This window comes from Parasteatoda tepidariorum, chromosome 2 (genome assembly GCF_982258835.1).
Source record: "Parasteatoda tepidariorum strain Cologne lab strain chromosome 2, Ptep-v5.0, whole genome shotgun sequence".
Classification (NCBI taxonomy): domain Eukaryota; kingdom Metazoa; phylum Arthropoda; class Arachnida; order Araneae; family Theridiidae; genus Parasteatoda; species Parasteatoda tepidariorum.
The window spans coordinates 95034223-95040222 of record NC_141756.1 but is presented as its reverse complement, the minus strand read 5'-3'; the positions used below and the strand labels follow the sequence as shown (position 1 = coordinate 95040222).

At 30.5% G+C, this 6000-nt stretch overlaps 1 long non-coding RNA gene across 1 annotated transcript in view; it reads left to right on the top strand.

Moving 5' to 3' along the window:
• The first annotated feature begins 1190 nt into the window (after positions 1-1190).
• LOC139425027 (uncharacterized) overlaps positions 1191-6000 on the top strand; it is a 170466-nt gene continuing 165656 nt past the window's right edge. The window contains exon 1 of the long non-coding RNA XR_011636205.2: positions 1191-1456. This is a non-coding gene — a long non-coding RNA (uncharacterized LOC139425027). The remainder of the gene's footprint in view (positions 1457-6000) is intronic.

Below are 6000 nucleotides of genomic sequence, written 5' to 3'. Positions count from 1 at the left end.
CTGTGCTACCGTAAAGTGCTCGACTTCGCGCACAGGTCGTCGGACTACCGAAGCGCGGGTGCCATCCCCTCCGCAGAGGATCAAAATTGTGATGGCATGTCTTCGGATCATCCTCAGGGATGTTTCCCAGACCGTCGCCGATAGCCCATTGTGCAGCTCTAGTGCGACGTAAATTAACAACAACAACAACAATAAAGAGCACAGCTTACAAATTCATGCATTTATTATTAGAAAATAAATAAAATAGAACGCTCGTATCGCGAGCTGCCCAGCGGTCTCAGAAAAGACACTATTGGTAGTAAAACTTCTAAACGAATATTGAAACTGTTTTACCTTTCCAATTTAATATACTGAGAACAGAAATTTTTCGCAATGATTTCTAACAAAAATATTATTTTTTACATAATTGGAAAGCTAAAGAGGGGAGTTTTCGAAGGTACAGTTTAGAAATTTTGCTGTTAGGTTTTTCAGTTTTCTGAAGACACTGTTTAGCTAATAGTTTGCTACTCTGCGACTGCTGAGTATACCCATTGTTAAGTGATTGTGTCTTTTAGTGACTTAATGGTACGACAGTGAGACCATTTTGCTACGGCTGTTACCTTTTTATGAACTTATTCAGCCCAGCTTATTTTATTTTACAATGTCTTCTAGTGCATGGAAATCTTTAGATCGTTGTTGAACTTCTCGGTACTGTACTTTTATTTAAGTAGCACTAGAGCTGCACAATGTGCAGCTCTAGTGACGGTCTGGGAAACATTCCTGAGGATGATCCGGAGACAACATACATTCGTCACATCTCGTTTTACAGGGAGGACATATTCTCATACCATCCATCTATCAGCAGATCGTAATTTTGACCTGAATCAGAGCATGGTCAATCCCCGATCCCGTTTCCCCAGAGATATTGATTTGTTATGGGAAATTGGAGAATTTTCTGATTCCGATAGATTTTATCATCAGTCACCATTTTGAACACTGGAAGTTTTCAGCGTGGAGGTAGCGGGTTCGAATCCCGCTGTTACCCTGGATGTATCTTCGTGTTCTCTTCTCTGTATTGTGCTATCTGTTCTTCTATTTGACAAAGGTTCATAAGCCTAAATTGAGCACACAAGCCTGCAAATGTATGTAATACCAGTAAACCAGCAAACTAAACCGAGTTAAGATCATCTTACCACCATTACCTACCTACTTGTAATTTCCAGTAGAGAAATTTAGCACTTTCATAGAGATTGCACGTTTACCTACACATATTCTGCGCATGCTTCGTAGAAGACCGTGATTGTTCTGCAGTAACTGCGCTGTGTTGGTATTACGTACTCGAATAGGGGAAATGCTATCATGAAAGCACTAAAACTCTGTATTATTGTGATTCGTAGTCTTGGTACGTTTCGTGACAAAGTGATAGGTTTCTTGGACAAAACATTACAGCGGCCATCATTTTTCCAGAAGTTCACAGGTAAGATCAATCAATTTCGAATGTTTGTATAATTAAGATTATTTTTCTAAAAAAGGCGAAACTATAATTAAAATACTTGATAGCTAAGTAAACATAAAATTTGTGCAAGGTTTAATTGATAATGTTTGTTATCAGTACAAACTATTAATTTTATTTATTATTGTAAACAAACTGTGAAAGTAATTTTTTTTAAATCTTTGACAATGTTTTATTTAATAGTTTTAAATTTATATTTTAGGATTATATATAATAAAATTTTGTTTTAATTTTACAAATTTCAGTTTATTTGGTGCACTTATAAGCTTACATTTCTCTGCATATTTATTAATTGTGGTTGACTAAATTTTATATACCTCAGAACGAAACATTAAAAATCAGTCTAATACGTCGTGAAGTCTATGAGTCATATTGCATCTCCAAAATGGTTAAAACTTTTATTTATTTCTGATGTAAATTTTTACTCTTGATTGAATGGGATTTTTGAGGTATCTGTTCAAGATTTAGATCTATTGTTTTCAATCCCGTGATTCATATTTGTTAATCAGAATCTATTGATGGAAAGGTATAAATTAGTTGATTTAGATCAGTAATAGAATCACTTGAGTTAAGTGATTCTTGTTATCCGAAACATATCGCTCATGGGCTAACACAAAAAATTAAGTTAAGTGGGTCGAGATAAGTGGGTTTAAAGTTATCATTGCAAATGAAAATGCATAGGAAATGCTTTAGTTTACTTAAACGAAGATTACTTTCAAGTTGAATTATGAGTTGTGCTGGTATTGCTGCTGAAAAGAATGTGTATTTTCATATTTACACTTATTCTTAGTCCAAAATACGTGTTTTTTGAGTTGTGCCACTATTGCAGCCCATGAGCGATATTGATGAGTCTTTTTGTACAACTCTGTTTTCTTGCCTTCAAATAGCTGTATTCTTAAGTTAAAATTTTAAAAAAATTCAGAACAAATATCTCCTTTAAAATTTCTGATTATAATGAAACTAATTTACATGATCATGCAATAAAATACTTAAAAATGGATTAGTAAAATATAAAATTGCTTTCATTTCATGTGTGTTTTAAAAAATAAAGCTTAGTTGTAGTCAGAATAAAATTCGATCGAGGATTTTCTAGGGATCTGTTAACTGTTCATGATTTAGATCAGGGATGGACAAACTTTTTTGGTCTAGGGCCAAAAATCAAGAAAAAAAATATTTGGTGGGTCAAGTAAAAACTTCAAAATTTAAAAAAAAAGGTGATATACAAGTTTTAATTTAAATATTTAGTGAGATGAAGGAAATTGCGATTTAATTTTTAAAAGTTCCTTATATTAATGTTGGAAGTGAGATGTGCTTATTTTAAGGAACAAGGCTAAATGCTTTTCTGTTAGTCTACTTTTGAAGTGATTTTTTCTAAGGTTCATAATTGAAAACTCTTGTTTACATATATAAGATTAAGCAAACATAGCACTGATTTTCTGAGCATGAAATATTAAATTTTGGAAACTAGCTTTTGGTAATGATTTGTAAAACTTTGGAATATTTAGAAATAACTGCTTCAGATGATTGTTAGATTGTCCTCTCTTTGGAGCGTAAAATGCGCAGTCTGTCAAATGTGAAGTACAATTTACCTATATTAGATTCCATAAGTCAGCTCCTCGAGAAAGACAAACGCTAGTTGGAGCCAATCTGTGGCTATTCTATAAAGAACTTCTGCTTTCAACATTTTACCAATTGAAGCTGTCTGTGCTAACTATTTACATCAATTTATGTTTTGTAGAACAAAAATAGAGAAAGTAAAAATTTCATCAGTACTTTGTTAAAAAAGGAAAAACAGAAATCATTTGAAACATAGTCAACAAGAAAATGGATGTATATTATTTATATTTGCCACTGATCGGCAAATAAAAATTCTATCCGCGGGCCGGATAAAATCTTCCTGCGGGCCACAGTTGGCCCGCAGGCCGTAGTTTGCCCATCCCTGATTTAGGTCAATTGATTTCAATCCCGTGGTTCATATTTGTTAATCAGAATCTATTGATGGAAAGGTATAAATTAGTTGATTAAGATCAGCAATAGAATCACTTGAGTTAAGCGATTCTGAGAATCCGAATATTTTTGGTGAATCTATTTGTACTACTCCATTTTGAATTCGAATAGTCTTGTGTTTTTAAGTCAAAATAAAATTGTCAGAACAAATATTTCCGTTAAAAATTCTGGTTTTAATGAAATTAGTGTATTAAAATAATTTAACTAATAATATATAAAAATGTGTTAAAATAACTTAACTAAGTAATGTATCAAAATAACTTATAAGTGTATTAAAAATAAGTCTTAACTTACTTAAAAATAATTTAAAAATGTATTAGTCATAATATGTTAGGGATAAGGGATAGTCGTTCTGGTAACTATGTACCTTAGTTACATATTGCTGTCTGTTTTAAAAGCCTTAATGTAGTTGGAATAAAAGTATCTTTTTTAAATTCTGATTTAATATTTCTATTCGTGCTTTATAGAAACTCTTAAATGGTAGTCATATTGTAGTTTGTTTTATAAGCCTTAATGTAGTCGGAATAAAAACATATTTTTAAAATTCTGGTTTAACGAATTTAATATTTTTGTTCATGTTTTTATAGAAACTTTTAAAGGTAATCTTTTTTTAAAAGTCTTAATGTAGTCGGAATGAAAACATCTTTTTAAAATTCTGTTTTAACGAATTTATTATTTATGTTCGTGTTTTACAGAAATTTTTAAATAGTAGTTAGAATAAAAATATCATTTTGACTATCTGTTTTTTAGGAAATAAAAATGCCTTTTTATGCCCTGCACCTAAAAATAAACAATTTATGATTTGTTTTTTCCCAATAGTAGTTTACTAAAAAGTTTGCAGCCTGTTTTTGAAGAAAAAGCCGAATTGTAGCGAGAAAAAAACTCCTTTTTTAGCATTCTGGTTCTCACGAAATTAATATGCCTGCTCATGTCTTTAAGTAACTAAATAGATAAATCACTCCAGTGACAAATATCAAAGGTAGGAAGTCATGTACTTTATTATCTCAGTCATGCTGTCCGCGTACTTCAAGCTGGCAACTATCTTGAGCATCTCAAATCAGGAAAACTTGAGAGTTTGTTATTGAAAATTACGTAAAAAGACGTTCTTTACCAAGGACACTGAGTTTCTTTTTTGTGCCCCTTTTTTTTTTCTCCTTCCTCAGTTAGTAGACATAGACACACAGTTGTTCAGTTGTATATGTAAGGCTGTTATTTAAGTAATGCATAACAGTAACTGAAATAACAGATCTCGTATTTGTAAACAAAATAAAGACCTTTCTTTTGAACTTTTTTAAAAAATTATTTGGTTTGAAGGTTACAGGTTATAAAAAAAATTATATATATATATATATATAATTTTTTGAATGAAAAAGAATGAAAAGAGCTGAAATACAGCAAAACCCGTTTAATTTGTCCTTGTGCGATATTAGTGGTCAACCGTTTAGTGGTTTTTCGTTTAAGTGGTCAACTTATAAATGGTGATAAATGATTTTTTTAATCATTTCCTATATCATAAACCTTATATAATATGTATTATATATTCATCTACGGAGTGTATAATATAATAAATATATTATGTATAGATTATAATAAATATAATATGTATATAATCTTTTAGTTATCTTATTATATATCATATTTATAATAGATTACGAAATAAAACAAAGATAAATGTAATTAAGTTATTTTCTTACATGATTTTGAAATTTTATTTTGCTAATACACATATTTTAAGATTATTTACAGAATGAATTACAATGTGCTGTATACATTTTATTTTAAGCAAATTAGTTGAAAAAATAAATATGCATATTTTGTTCATTATGCGTTCCACTTATTTCTAACAAATTTTCTCAAATATTGTTACACTAAAACTGCGGTCAATTTTTTAATCGGCATCGACCACCAAGCAGAGAATAATATTTTATCTCGTGGACTACCACGTGCTTTTTTTTTCTCTTTAGGAAGGGGAAAGTTCTCCAACTGATTAGAGAGGGTTTTTAAATGTTTTCTCACAGAACAAAATTGACGTGTTTCAGCGATTTTTAATAATTTTATTAGTTAAAAAGTTATGGTGGTAATTTTTTCGAACGAACGCACTTTATTTTCAATGAAATTTTTAATTTAACACGGCAACAAAAGTTGAGAATTAAAAGTCAAATAACAATAATAATTAATTCAAGCTTACTTAATGATTTCAGTAAAAGTAATAATATTCAATCAATGTAATTTTATAACTTCACGTCCGTAGGGAGGAGAGAAAATGGACTGCGGAATTTTGATGAAAGCAAAAATTCTATTATTTAATTATTCAATGTGTCTTGGGGGATCTTTTATATGTTTTTCCCCGTAAACATCCGAACTGACCAAAGTTTTATATAAGCGGTTTGTCGTAAACTGCACCTAAATATTTAAATTTGGCTTTTAGAAAATTACAGGCCTATCATCATTTCTGACGCATAACTTTTAATATATCCTTTTTTAAATATATGGATTCGAAT